Source organism: Cryptomeria japonica, chromosome 8 (assembly GCF_030272615.1).
Source record: "Cryptomeria japonica chromosome 8, Sugi_1.0, whole genome shotgun sequence".
NCBI classification, from domain to species: Eukaryota; Viridiplantae; Streptophyta; class Pinopsida; order Cupressales; family Cupressaceae; genus Cryptomeria; species Cryptomeria japonica.
The window spans coordinates 518625646-518642263 of NC_081412.1; positions in this window are offsets into that span (position 1 = coordinate 518625646).

A 16618-nucleotide genomic window follows, 5' to 3' on the forward strand; every position below is an offset into this window, starting at 1 on the left:
GATCTTGCAGATACAAAGATGACCGTGCTAAGGATGGTTAGTTGTGAGGCAATTGAGATGGCAGGGTTGTGTGAACAAGTGGTAGAAGTGGTTGATGGAGTGGCACGTGAAACTGCCACAATACCCATTGTGACCTAACCATTTTAGGTCGAATCCAATAGATCAACAGTCTTTATTAAAAGTCAGAAAGTATTACACGTTGGCTATTGGTGTTTCTAGGAACTTGGACTGCCAACTAGACCAAATGAATGAATGATTTGTATGGTGTTGGAATTATTGGATGAATTGATTTTGTGTTGCATTGATGTTTTGTCATTGATGTCAACACTAGCTGTTATGGTGGTTACCAATAGACAAGTTTTGGTTACTGGTAGAAGATCTAGTGTTACCGGTAGAAGAGACTATTTGTTGGACACTTTCGACATGTTTGGATCTATGGAATGTGATTGGTTACATGTGGTACATGCTTCTGGAGCATGTCTTGGTTAGATGGTATTGAATTGGTAATCAAATGCTATCATACACTCTAGTAAAGCCTTACCGGCACTAGTTTAAGGCTTTACCGACAGAGCTATCATTGAGGAATCTTGACAAGATGCATAATTGGTGTTGGTGCAACTTCTACATGGATTTCAGGATGCTGAAGATGTTCTTTGATCATTCTTAAAATACTTGAAGACATTGCTTTGGCGTGGTGGACCCAGAATAGGTCCAGTGCCTATCTAGGTTATGGACCGGTATCATGTTAATGTGTACTCTACACGTTACCAAGATGTTTCGGGATGTTTCATGGATTTGTTATTATTGTTTTGGTCTTAAGCCGACATGGCATATCATTGTAATATTAATCTATGCAATGATCTTATTGTAATATCTTTTAGGTGGCCGACCTAATTGGTTTAGGCCTTAGGGTTTGTATAAAATAATGTAAGATCTAATTGTAGATCATGGCATGGGAATTGAATAAGTGTTTGTGGTCTTGAAATGCAATATCATATGTGAAGGAGATTTGGTTGATCATAGGTGATCGAATTGGGATTAAGGAAGAGGTCAAAGCCCTTCGATATTGAGCTTAACCAGGACTATAATCAGGCATGGTAGATGCTATTTCTAACAGTTCACTCTATTGGATTGTTGTCCATTTATCCTGAGATGGTTGTAGCCTCTCTGTAGTTCATGAGACTCTTTTGTATTGAGGAGTACGCTCTAGGCAGTGTGCCTTCCTGCATGTGCATGCCCCTTATTGTATCACATACTTTTTGCAGAAGTATCATCTAACTGTGGGTAGGCTTCCCATCGTGGTTTTTCCCTTTCTAGGTTTTCTATGTACAAATCATGGTGTTATGTGGTATGGTTTCTTTGCATTGATTATCTGTTTAATTGTTAAGTTGTATTGTTTACTAGTATCTATTTCTGCTCTATCGGTACTTAATCTGTTTAAGGGTTATTAAGTGGATTAAATGTTATAATTTGTTAACAATTGATTCACCCCCCCTCCTCTCAGTTGTTCACCGGTTATCCTAACAATTTGTATCGGAGCTTTGGTCCTCTTTTGCAGAATCTTAACCGCTTGAGGTAGATCCTATGGCAGCTAACACTTCTAATCCACTGACAACTATTTTTAGAAGAGAAATCCCTAAGCTTGATGAAACAAATTATGGGATATGGAAAATTTGAATGGAGACCATCTTAGATGTCTTGGAAAATATATTTGGGAGATCACTAAGAAAGGATGCACACCTTATGATCTGGCATCTGGCAATCTTGCTCCTGCAGAATTGGATAAGAATATTGAAAATGATTGCAGAGCTAGAGAAGCCCTCTTGTGTGCACTTACTGATCAACAAATCATGGGATTGACTAGTAAATCATCGGCAAAGGTTATGTGGGAAAAATTGCAAACTCTAAATGAAGGTGATCCTACTGTCAAAATTGCTAAACTTGATGGTTACCGGGTAAGATATGGAAACTTGAAGATGGAAGACAATGAAAGAATTGTTGTGTTTATGGAAAGAGTAAATGAGATTGTTATGGGAATTCAATGTTGTGGAGGATTTATGAGTGAATATGAAATAGTTTCCAAAGTCTTGAGAACCCTTCCACTGGCTTACAAGGTGAAGGCAATTGAAATTAATGAGTTGAGAACAATGGCAAACTCTTCAGTTAATAGAGACATTCTGATTGGGAAATTATCTGCTTTTGAGCTTGAAGAATTTGGATCTTCTGGAGCTGTAAAGTCTGAACCTACTTTTCATACATCATCATCGTCATCTACCAGCAAAAGTGATTGGAAAGTCTTATATGCAAAAGAATTGGAAGACATGAGGAAAGAAGATGAAGAATTTGAGCAACTTGAAGCCTTATTTTCTAGAAGAGTACCTAAAGGTCCGACAAGAAGTAAGTATGAAGGAAAAACACCTTTTAAATGTTTTTCATATAATAAGATTGGTCATTTTGTATCTAGATGTCCTGAAAGGAATGCAAGGTTTGAAGAAAGAGTTAAGAAATTATTTAAGCCTAACCAAAATAGATATAGATTCAAGAAAAGTAAACAATGCTACATAGTGGATGAGGAAGGAGTAACTGATGACTTTGGAGATGAACCGACATAAGACCCTGCTAGTGGATCTGACAATGGAAAGGAATGGATGTTCTATTCTTTAAAGGAAGATGAACTGGAACCGGCTATCATAAATGAAGCAAAGGCCCTGGTAGAAAAATTTGAAGATAAGAATGAATGGGTAATTAATAGTGGATGCTCACATCATATGACTGGAGATAAAGAGAAATTTCTATCCCTGCAAGAATACAATGGCGGTCAAGTCAAATTTGGATATGACAAAGCATGTATGATCAGAGGTAGAGGTATTATTTCTTTGGATGGAAAGCATAACACTGATAATGTCTACTATGTAGAAGGTTTAAAGCATAATCTTTTGAGTGTTGGTCAATTGGTGGACAAGGGTTTCCAACTTCAGTTTAAAGATAGAAAATGCAAAATCATTAACAAGACTAGTTTGGAGATTTGAACCGGTATTCAGACTGGAGGTAATATCTTTCACTTGAACACTAGTAATAAGACATGTTTGATTGCTCATATTGATGAGAGTTGGTTATGGCATAAGAGGTTGTGTCATGTTAATTTTGATTGTATTGTTAAGATCAGTTCAACTAAGGCAGTTAGAGATATACCTAAGATTATGAAGCCTCATAATTCGGTATGTAAGGAATGTCAATTGGGAAAGAAAGTTAGAACTTCTTTTAAGAGAATACATGATAAATCTAATGATGTACTTGATTTGATTCACACTGACTTATGTGGTCCAGCAAGGACTAGAAGCTTTCAAGGTGATAGGTATTGCATGCTGATTATTGATGACTATTCTAGGATGATGTGGGTGACTTTTCTAAAGGAGAAGTCTGAAGCTTTTGAGAAATTCAATATCTTTAGAGCAAAGGTTGAAATAGAAACTGGATTGAAAATCAAATGTCTAAGATCAGATCATGGTGGTGAGTTCACTTCTCATGAATTTAACAGTTATTGTGAGATAAATGGATTCAAGAGATAATTATCTGCACCTAGGATTCCTTAGCAGAATGGAGTAGTGGAAAGAAAGATCAAAACCATTTTGGATGCAACAAGATGATGGAAGCCAAATTGCCTCATATCTACTAGAGAGAAGTAGTGAGTACAATAGTCTACACATTCAATAGAGCTCACATCAAAGGTGAAACTGTTAAGACCCCTTATGAATTATGGTTTGGTAATACACCTACTATTAAATATTTCAGAATTTTTGGAAGTAAATGTTATATCAAAAGAGATGATTCAATTGGAAAGTTTGATCCTAGATGTGATGAAGGGATATTTCTTGGTTATTCAATTAAAAGAAAAGCATATAGATGTTATAAAAAAAGATTGTAGAAAATTGTGGAGAGTGCTAATATGAAAGTGGATGAGAAGTACATAAACCATTCTATATCATACGGTAGTGAATCAATAGTGGAAATGATCATAACTGAACCGACAATGCCTCAACCAGTACAAGAAACTGAGACAGTTACACCGACACAATCATAAAATTCAATTGTGACTGATGATTAGAGCAGTGAACCTAAAGTTCAGAAGCCACCAAGGTATGTAGGATTAAATCATCTGAAGATCAAATTATTGGAGATAGGAACAAGAGAGTTATGACAAGAAGAAGACTGACAATTGAAGAGGTATGTCTTATTTCTCAAGTTGAACTAGCATCTGTTATTAAAGCTTGTAAGGGTGAACATTAGTTAAAGGCTATGGAAGATGAATTATATCAGATAGAGAAGATTGAAACTTGGACTTTAGTTCCTTGACCTAAAAATAAGAGTGTTATTGGAACTAAATGGGTTTTTAGGAATAAACCGAATGAGGATGGTCAAGTTGTAAGAAATAAGGCTAGATTGGTTTGTAAAGGATACTCTCAAATGGAAGAAATTGATTATGGTGAGACATTTGCATCTGTAGCTAGAATTGAGCCCACCATCAATAGTAAAATTCATTTGGTTGCGGCCTTTCCCATGTGAACACAAAATCCAAAGTATGTGTTAGCCCTAGCTAACAAGTATGATCCTACAACTAGATCAGTGAAGGATGCAGAAGAAAAAAAGACTCTCATCAAGCTTGATGAGGACTTCTTTGACATGATTTTCGAGTGTCCGCCCATAGATCAATATGCCAATATCGATATGCAAATAGTTGTGACCTACTATGACAACAATTCAGATAAGTGTAGGAGGAACATTAATGATTGTATACACCTAAAAACGTCTCATCACTAACATGCTAATAATTCATCCTAATTAATTAAATAATTATTTAATTATTTAATTAAGCTAATGTGTATTCTTCTAGATTAATTTAATCATCACCTTTCATCATTACTAATTATTCTATTTCTATCTTCATCATTCAAACATCCAACTTCCTCTTTATATATTGATTAAATAATTTGTTATTTAATTAATTGTGATATTAATACCTTAATTAAATAATCTTTATTATTTAATTAAATTTCATTTCTAGTGATTAAATAATTTCTTTAAATTATTTAATTAACTAATTCATTCTTTACTAATTTCAAATTCAAAATTCAAAAATTCAAATCCCCAAATTCTAATTTCATCAAATTTCAACAAATTACATGTGCATTTCACTCTTTGAAAATCCAAATGAAAATTAAAATAAAAATGAAATGTGAATTTCATCTCAAATCCCTACAACACATGTTGAAATTCTTATTCCCACTGACTTTCAACCTGATTGGGCAATCAAATTAGTCAACTGAGTAATCAAATCTGTTAACTCACCAGTTAACTTAGTTAACTCTCTAGTCACCTTTTTCAACTCTCAATAATATTTTTGTAATAGATCAATCAATTCAGTTAACAAATCAATCAACTCAGTCATCTATTCAATCTATTCAATCATATGATCAATCAGTCCAGTTGACTCATCAATCAAATGAGTTTATCTCTCTATAAATTTTGTCTCAACCAATATCCACCATTGATCGATTTTGTTCCAGTATGCATCTCAACTATTTATTTCTCTCATCCAAAATCTATAAATTTAGATCCATTCTCCTAATGTTCCTTAACCACTCTCTTCAAAATTATTGTGTCTAACTTATGCAGGTACTCCAACACAACACTGAGAGCCACACAATCACAATGATGAAGAAGAGAAATGGAAGAAAATTGAGTTAACAAGGGGGTTTTTAAATTATAAGTTTATTATATTTTGTTGCTCAATTTATTTTCATTGTGTTTATGGGTTGGTTAATTAGATTGGAGTATTAGTGGTTTACTTTGTTAAATCTGATTAGATATGGTTAATTTTTTCATAAAAACACTAGTGAACTCGATGTGAAGAATTGCACTCTAATTTCTCTTTTATTTTTTGTTTATTTTTTAAAAGTGAGATGCATATATTGAGGTTCACCAGTGTTTTTATGGAATTTTTATGCATAATTAAGCTAGATTAACCAATTTAACCACCAAAAATTGAATTTAACTAGCTAAATCCATAAATAACAATGAAATTTAATCAAATAAAAAAAACAATAAAATGAAGCATCAACACCCCCTTCTTTGATGCAATAGGCTTCCATTTCTCTTCTTCATCATTGTGATTGTGTGGCTTTCAGTGTTGCACTGGGATTCTTGCATAAAGATGACACAATAATTCTAAAGATAGTGGTTCCCAAAATTAGGAGAATTGATCTGATTTGGGATGAAACTTGCCCCCTAGTATAGAGGTCTCCATTTGCAAAAGGGTGACATGTGAGATCATAACAACATCTAGCGCCACTCGAATAAGTGTTCCCAAATATTTCAAAGATAGAGACCCAACCCACACTTATAACCTCTATAAAATTCAATCAAACATATCTAGCGACTAGGAAGCATACTCAAAAGGGAAGAAGAATTCAAAAATAGATCAAGGTACTTAGTCTTTGATTACCCATGTGTGTGCAAGTGGGTTTATTGCAGTCCATATGATCATTGTAATCTTTAGAATCTGGCATGACTAGCTATGTGAGTTACCCTGACTTCAAAAGCATCCTGGATGGAGCCTCACTGCCAACGAGTGTCCATAGCTCTGATGATGTTATCATTGTAATCTTGTATAGGAATGGATCTAAATTTATTAGTTAATTAGATTGGAGTATTAGTGGTTTAATCTCTTAAATCTGATTAGATATGGCTAATTTTCCATAAAAACAATGATAATTGGTTAAAGACTCCTAGGCCTGCAATTACTAGGTGGCCCGAGGCTCTTCCTCGCAGTGACTTCATAAAGGAGGTCAATGATCTCATTAATCTTCTCAGTAGAGTGAAAGGTCTCCCAATTTCAAACACTTATCACAAATGGATGTATTAGTACATTCACATCATCAGGTAGAACAAGAAGCAAATCTTCGGGGGTAAGCAGATTGCAGATACTTTGTGTGAGCAATTGACCAAGGTGCCCACCACCTTAAAATTTTACATGAGTTTATATCTTGTCTATGAAACCACCTCAATGAGGCATTTTTTAGGTTTATCCACCACAGGTGACAAGAGTCAAATTCCTATTTATCAATATCTCAAATGTTAAACTCTCAAGGAGAGTTTACATCATTTCAATAGAGTCAATGATGCATTCTTTGCTCATTATATGTGCTTGTTTGATAAGGATCTTCATAACAAGAGGGTGTCAGATGAAACCTAGAAAGTAGTAAGTGAATATGGTTGTATTTTCTTACAATTTCCTACATTCACGTATCTTAGGATTGGATGTTTTGATGGAGAACCCTTCATGCTTCCAAGGTATCCATCAGATAAGATCATTCTCATGGAGATGGCTCATCGGATGATATCAATCCATGAGCATCAATCTAGAGCCCATAAAATTGGTCTTAAGTTCTCCATTACTATTGGGAGATACTCTATCAATTGTATCTACATGGCATGTGCCATGGAGGAGGAGATGAAGAAAGTGACCATGAAATTATTCAAGGCCAAAACTTATTTTGACTATAGGGGCATGAAGAATAAAATCAAGAAAAATTACACTCATGTCCACTGGATTAAAGATGTGTGGATTGATTGTTAGACTGAAGAAGATATCCAGAGGCTTGACTACTATCGCTTGATAGTAGATCAAATTGAGAAACTTTGATCTTGCTGATGTTTGTGAGGATCTTGAGGAGGATGGAGAAATATTAGATCCTATGTATGAAGAGAACAAAGTTGTTAGATCACCTTTGCCTCTTATCCAGTGGTCTCAAAAGGAAAATACCTCAATAAAGGATAGATTCTAAAACATCCTTGCCAATACCAATGTTTGTTAAATTTGAATGGTGTTCAGTTAAAGCCTTTCCAAATCAAATAATTTGAAGATGATACTGTAGGGCCTATGGGAAAGACTTCAGAATTAAGGACCAAAAATAGATAGGACCCAGTAGCTCCAAAGGGTCCAAAGTTCAAATTCATAGTTGGTAAGAACAAGGATCAAGGTGAGTCATCTGCCTAAGAGACTCAAGTTAATGATGAAGCTGATGAATAATTACAAGAAGAAGAAGATGAACCTTAAAAGGAGCATGAAGAGGTAAGAGAATTTGATGAGGAGAGATTACCTAAAATCCCAAGTACTTCCCAGTCTCAAGAGACACAAGATGGCATTCCTCCTACATCATGTGATATTATAGGTACTACTTTAGTCTCAATTTCTAATATTGTTCCTTTTAGTTCTACTGGTTCATTTTCATCACAAGCTCATGAAATTCATATCATTCCTTCCACATCCACAAGTGAGTCTACCCTTGATACACCTCACGACAATCTTGAGACTGTTTTCGTTCCCAATCTATCTGAGGTTACTTCTTCCATTTTGGAAGATTTTCATAAATTCATGTTAGGAACACAAGTTATTCCTAAGGTTTCTATTAATTCAAATCCACCTACCATCGTCTCTTCTACCGCATTGATTATTACTACAAGTGTTTAGTCTGAGGAGTTCACAATACAAGTTTTGACTATTGGAGTGGGTGATGATACATTTCTGCCACCATGGCTAGTATCTAATACTCCTCAAAGAAAGAAGCAAGCCATCTCTCCAGATGAATTTTATTTTAGTCAATTGGTGCCTGTTAATTCCAAGGGTATGAAGAAGGCCAAAACATTATCCAAGGTGAAGGTAGATAAATCAAAGCACAAATGAAATGGCAATTCCTCCTCCAAACACAGATTTGGATAAAGTGAAGCCTATTTACTATGTTATCAAATGGATTGATTTAGGCAAGAAAACACATCAAGGTATAGTGGAAGATACTCAAACATATTTTCAACATCTTGTGACAATGTTTAATGAAGAGAAGGATAAGAAGGATAGGTTGAAGAAACAAGTTGATCGACTCACATAAATCTTGATCAAGATAACCAAATCATCATAGGTAATTGAGCTTGTCACTTCTTCAGTAGATGAACAAATAATTACATAGGATGAATAGATCAATTCTTGTGGAAGGTCAATTGGTGAGTGGATAGATAGACTTCTGAGTCAAGGGACTCATCTGATAAGTTTTGTTGTTGCTTTGGTAAATAATTTAGAAGCTGTTAAATTTGAAGTTGATAAAACTTTAGATCTTTTCTCATAAGAATTGGACACATATGAGAAGGAATTATACTCTTGGTTGAAGTTGGAAGATTTCCAATTGGATGTTCTAGTTGATAATGAAGTGCTCCCTTCAAGGGATATGGATATTGAACAAAGAGAAATATTGGAACATCAAATGAACACACTAGAGGTAATTATCAAAGATATGAGGAAAGCACAAAAGGAATGTAATGATAAAGGGAAGGATATCATCGATAAGATATCAACGCTCCATTGCACTTTCCTCATTGAGAATTAGAAGCCCCTTCACGAAGACATCATCATCAAAGAATTAAATTTTCTAGTTGGTGAAGGTCAATAAATAGGTTTTCTCATTGTCCTCAATCGATAAGTTGATAAATATCTAGGTAAATTTGGATGATCTAGCTTCTCTTTTGAAAAAGAACAAGACATGTTTCATAAGCCTCAAAGACTCTATAACCTGGGTCAAGGTTATCACAAGTCACACCAAAGGACCTGATCAGGATTAGATGAAAGTAGCTCTATAGAAGTTCAAAGAGTTTATGAAACATGATCAAAATAGAGTATTTGGTGACACTTAGAATTTTTTATAGTTTAGAAGTTGTAGATGCATTTTTGAATAATACTTTGACAATTCAAGTGTCGTTTTGTATTTATGTTTTTGCACTTATGCAATACACGAGTCTAAAGTCAAATAGGAATCTACTTTGATTTAGTCATAGTTTTTCTTAAATTTTCTCAATGCACCTCACCTATATATATGAGGTTGCTTATTTTAATTTGTAGATATAATCTTTAATAGATATGCAACAAAACTCTACAAAAGTGAAGAGAAAAAATGAAAATTTGTGTTCCTATTGTTATTTTACAAAATTGATCAAATAAGAAGAAAGCTTTGGAATCCAAACTTTGTGTTGGATTCATTTGTGGTTTATGGTGAGGGTATTATTATGTCACTCTTGTTGTAAATTCTTATTTTTCTCTAGTAAAGGTGTTGTTGAGGAAATATTGTGAGAGAGTAGAAACTGTAAGGAAAGAACAATGCAAAAACACCTTCAACGGTGTTAAATTCAAAGAGGAGAGGAGAAGAGGTGACTTTAAATTTCAAATTATAGTCATTAAGATGGACAATGACAAGATAACAGAGCAAACAAAAGATTCACACAAGTAGAGAGAGAACACAAAATTTATGTAGGAAAACTCTTATGGGTAAAAAATCCACCAACAAAGCTAATCTCTTGTATTACAGTAAAATGTTTATCACATACAAGGTACACATTAAGATCTCAGGTGTATATTACACAGTCTTTGTTTTGACAATATTCAACCTATAGATAGAATTCAACCCACACACCACACACAAGAAATAGGCACAATGTTCTATAATTTGGCATCCAACATAGACCAACCACTCATCAACCTCCAATCATTGGCCTCAACATCTGACCATCTGAAATTGGTCTCTACCGACTTCTAGTTTGCAAGGAAATCATCTCTCTAACCTTTGTTACAAACATTTTTGCAGCAAGTCTTCCAGTACTCTCACACTCTCTGCAACCATTTCTTCAGATGATTATATCTCTACTCCAAGAAGGGTTTGTTCCAGTTTTTTCTTTATTGACTTCAACCGTCGAACTTCAAACTATTGAATAACATAGAGTATTCTTTACTGAATCCTCTAAGTCATTCTAGCATGAACCTATCAACAACAGACAAATCGATAGGTCAACATGAGTTCTTCATGATCCCACCCATTCTTCAAAGACTATTGCTAACTATTCTCATTTGATCTAATCATTAGCTTCCAACTCCACATGAGTTAGATGTGGTCCCACCAAGACTTATCAGAAAGAGTCTCTTTGATACCCCACGGGTTGGTGGGAGAGCTTGTCTCCTTGCTTCCTCGTTACCGCACAGGTTCTTCTAAATGCCCTTCCTTTAGCCAAGGGGTGATGGGGAAGACTAATTCCCCTTCCCCCACTATACTGCAGTGCTTACGACACTTCCTTCGTCAGTCTGCGTTGTGGCGGGGAAGTCTGAATCCCCTTCTCACAACCATTTCCCCGTACGCCTCAGTGTCTCACAGTGTAGTGAGGAAGACCAAGGTCTTCTTTCCTCCTGCTACCTCATGACTCTAGTCGCCTCAGTCTTATGAATGCACATAGTATAGAAAGAGGTAATTCCTTTCTTCCCCTGCTATCCTGCATGACTTTGGTTAATAGTAGGAGAAAGATACCTAAAGAAAATGACTTCTACTATTGTGTGTATAACACAAAATTTATCTGCTACCTTTTGGATATGGTTAATAACATGAACGCTATCCACACTAAACTACTCACTATAGGAACTAATGTCATGGAAATGGGGACAAGGCAACAACAAAGTTCAATGTTAATAAGTTAGTTTCAACCATAAAAACCAAAACAAAGAACTAAAAACCATTCCAAACATATCAAAAGAGATTTCAAAAAGCATGAAAGAAGTTTAACAAAACAAAAGAAAGGAGAAGAGCCTCCCTAAGATGCTTACATGATGCCTTTTGATGCTTCTCCCTTGTTTCTCCCCTCTCCAAGTCCCAAATGAGTGTAGCTCTCAACTTTTAGCACTAGCCATGGATGCCATACGGAGATTCAAGATGGTTGGATGTGATAAACAAATGCTATGCAAGTGTAGACAGTGATGCTATGAAAAATCTTTATGCTAATACCAGTATAGCAATGATACTCTAATGCTTCCTTCTTTGCTTGAGGATAAGGGTTCTATTTATAGAAGAAATGGGGAAATGAAGGGTTAAGATTGAGCAATCTTAACAAGGGTTAGGATTGAAATATATTCAATCCATGTGAGACTTTCAACCCAATCCCATGTTGACAAGTGTCACCATGAGGAGGCTTGAGAGGAGAGATAAGGAACATTAAATGCTTGAGGGGACATGATGGTTACCCTGGGGGGTTGGGTTAGGGCTAGGTTAATGGATATTCCTTTTATCCAAGGGATAAATGAATGTGCAAGGGTTAAATGGTTACCTTAGTCAAAGAAATAAATGCTTTGAAGAGACCCATGAGTCAAAAGGATGGTTAAGTTAGAGGGAAGTCTCTAACCAAAGGTAAAAGGTGAGTTAACCATAAATGGTTATGTAAGAGCCTTTAATGGTTTGGAAGAATTTAGAGGTTAACCATTTGAAGACATAAAGCCTTTAATGGTTATTGAAGACTTTGAAGGTTTTTGAGAAGTGACTTCCTTTTATTTAGGAATGTGACAATGATTAGGATAGGATTCGGCTAATTAGAAGAGTTAGAGGAATCTAGAAGGGATTGAGGCATGCAAGTGAGAGGAATTTTTGGATTTTCAATTAAAATAAAATCATTTATTTCAATTAAATGGTGTAATTTGCATTTGGATAGATATTTAAATAAATATTAATTTATTTAAATGTGAATGTAAGATTTTATTTAAATAAATCTTAATTTATTTACATGAGAAAAAGGAAGATAAAGAATTAAATGCTTGAAGACTTTAAGGGAAACCGTTAAAGGCTTAAGAAGACTCTAGAAGGAAACCATTGAGTTTGAAGACTTTAAGGGAAACCATTAAACGCTTGAAAAGACTCTAGAAAGAAGCCATTAAGTTTGAAGACTTTAAGGGAAACCATTAAAGGTTTCAAGTAGGAGAGGATAAATAGGATTTGGTGGAGGATAAAGGTGATTTTAAGTAAATGTTAATTTATTTAAATGTGAGAGATGGGATTTTGGGGAATTTAAATAAATATTAATTTATTTAAATGTGCGAGAAGATTTAATTAAATAAATATGATTTATTTATTTAATTAATGGTCTGAATTTGGTTAAGTGAATTAAATCAAATAAATTGAATAATTTATTTAATTAATATGAGTAGAGGATTAAGATGAATTAATTAAATAATTAATTAATTATTGATCGATGGTTAAATAATCAAATAAATACTAAGTATTCATTTAATTAAGTGGATAGATTTATGTGTCTATAGGAACAAAATGCCATTTGATTGATATTCAAATGAGTGAGTTTGAGGCACCTATTCTCAACATTCTCCCACTTGACGAAGAACTTATTGGCATATCCAGAACATTCAAGACCCACAAAAAGTGTTATAAATCCAATTTCACATACCACATAGGTATCCACCATTAGTAAACTTCATGCCTTTTAGCATAACCAACCCATAATGAGCAACCATAGGTTCCATCTGCAAACCAGTCGATGAAGACTAAACACATCCAAAAACTCCCACTGTATGGGTAATTTTGAACTTGAAAAGAATGAAAGAAACATATAGAGTCTACCAATTTCAACATCTAGAACAATTAATCATGTAGTACCAAGGACCATCCAAAAAGATAAGCACATCTTGCAAATAGTACTGCTGCAAGAAACACCTCTCTCAACAAGCCTCACATAGCTCTGCTAAGTTATTCACATCTCATAGAAGATAGAGATACAATAACCTTCATGCCATCACCCAAGTGACAACATATGACCACAAACTAGTGATGACTATAGCTCCACACAGAACCTCACATCCAATGCCAAGTGAATCTGAACATCCATGAAGATCACTAAAAAACCAAAGAGAGAAGGTTGCAAATCAGAACACGTAGCATGTCCTTCTACATACTTCTCTAAGTGTCAGTTGTGACAAGTTATATCTCCTTTCCAACCCCAATAGAAGATCCAACTATTCCATTTCCTATTTCAGGAAATCAGCCCACTGCCATCCCCTATGTTAAGGAAATAACCATGCTATCCATCTCTCAAAATGAATCCTCCAGAACTATCTAAATTTAGCTCAAAATCCATTAGTATAAAAGAAAAAACATATTGCACCTGAGTGTCAATGGGCAATACCTCTTGAGCTATAAACTAGTGAGTAGACCAAGAGTGGGGAATAAAATTGTCCCTCCAAGATCTCCAAGTCATTATGACTCATCTAAGAGAAATATCCTCATAGGTCTCTATTGAATTTGCATTCAACCTAGATGTAGGCTCCTTGGACTTCCAAATCAAATCTCACCAAAGGTAACTATCTTAGCATTCATCTCTCATTTCAAGAGAACTATAGCCTCGTCTAAGTCTTTATGTATCCATGAGTGCCAAAAATTGATCAGTCCATGCCAACCTTCAAATTCATCTCTACATTCCCATGAAGTCCTCAAACATATTACCAATGCCCCCAACACAAAGAGAACTCATCAGACAACTATCAAATCTCCAGTTTGTAGAACCAGGAACTCATCATGACACCATGATCTTACCATCTCCTCTTAGGAAAACACATGCCCCAAGTGAACATACCATGGTCTCAAGAGAAATGTATCATGCCAAACTCTAAACTAGTATCAAGAGTGTACTGACATAATGACATCATATTCTGAACCAACATCACTTAGTATAACCAACACCTCAAACAAGGAATCCTTGAGCCCTCAAGATATAAAACAAAACAATAAGATCACCATCTCCTACAAGTATACCCACAAATGCAAAAGACCCTTCTATAGAAACAGGATCTAAGTTGTCCTCCAAAACATCTGCTCACTAAGAAAAAACATCCACCATCCAATGATGAATACATAGTCATTGCTAAACATCCCATTGATCCGTGGTACCAAACTTTCCAAGAATCATGACACTCCATCTCCCAAATCTGAAAATATTTCAAGTCCACACACATAGGTGTACTGTTAGTCAATAGAACAGACTCTACAAGACAAAGTCTTATTATCCCTTTGGCTTTCCTTTCTATTAGATCCCAATATTCCTATTTCATGCTTGATGGTTTAGCTCCAAAAATTGCAACCCAAAGGTCTCTATCCACCAACAAGTCTTCCACCTTGAGTTTTCATAACTCATAGTTACTACCGTTTAACCTCTCAATGTCTACTCTTCCTGATGTGCTTGTCATATCAATCTAAAATTTCATAGAAATACAAGTTCTTCTCCAAAACTCCCACAATATATTTAACACAAACAAGTCGTCCTACCCACAAAGGTAACACACTAACCAAGATTTGATACTAATTGTAAGGAAATCACTGTTAGAAACAACCAAGAAGGAAGAGTGAGAGGGGGGTGAATTAGTCTTCACCAGAATATCAAACAAAACATAAATATGATAAACTACAGTAATAAGATAGATAAGCAAATTAATAGCACAACACACAACACCAAGATTTTGATGTGGAAAACCTAGTTAAGAGAAAAACCACGGTGGGAACCTACCCATGGTAAGATGATACTCTGCAGTAGTGTGTGAAAATATTACAATGGGGAATGCACATGCATTCAGACACACTACCTAAAGCTCACTACTCAAATATAATTGCCCAGAAGGCTACAACCCTCAGGAATGTCTCACTAATTTACAATAAGATTTAGAATACAATCCAGAATATATGAACTGAAAGAATAACATCTACAAATTCTTGATTATAGTTCTAGTTAAGCACAAATGTCTTCCTTGAAACACCAATCTCTCCTCAAACTCAACACCAAAGGATAAATCACTTGTTCACACAAAAACCTCTATCTGATAATGCAGACACAACATCGACACTGAAATTACATGAATACATCACCTATATATACAAATCATCAACTCTGATAACAAGGTCGGCTAAATCCTCAACCCTCAATTAAAAAATTACATCACACGATACAAAGATCAACCACTGGACCAATACAATGATTTACATAGCATAGCATGGACCTAAATCAAATTCCCAAATGATCAACTCTATTGGAAATCATGCCAAGATCAACCACAACATGCTACACCACCAGAAAAACCGCATAACACAAAAGTCATCACCGATTGATACAAATCACCAAAAACTTGCACAACGATTAACACGGATCACCAAAACAAATAGGACACAACTAGGAAACACTAGCAATAACATTAGAATCATCGAGAACAACTGCACCAACACCACATCAAATATTCATCGGTCAACGTCTAAAAGCTCAAGAACACAACCAATCAACAACTGTCACGAAGAAATATAACTTGTGGAGCACCAAATCATGATCCATATGAAATGAAGATACACAAGACCATCCCAAGTAATGTCCCAAAAACTCAACACAAGATCTAATCATAACAGAATATACTAGAGGATATACCAAACTCTGCATAACAGTGATCAACAAACCAACACTACAAATCGGATCATAAGATCTTCCCAAGTTGAAATCACCGGAGAAATACATAGGAATATGTTGACATCAATGACAACAACATATCCTAGCAGAAACAATGACCAACAATATCCAACAATCTCCCCCTTTGGCATTGATGTTAACATATGAATGTGAAAAACAATCAATGCAAAGATAGAAGATATCTCCAACAAACTCCCCCTAAGATCAGGACTTAGAAATAAGTTTTTCACATGATCACTCCCCCCTTTGAAAGCAA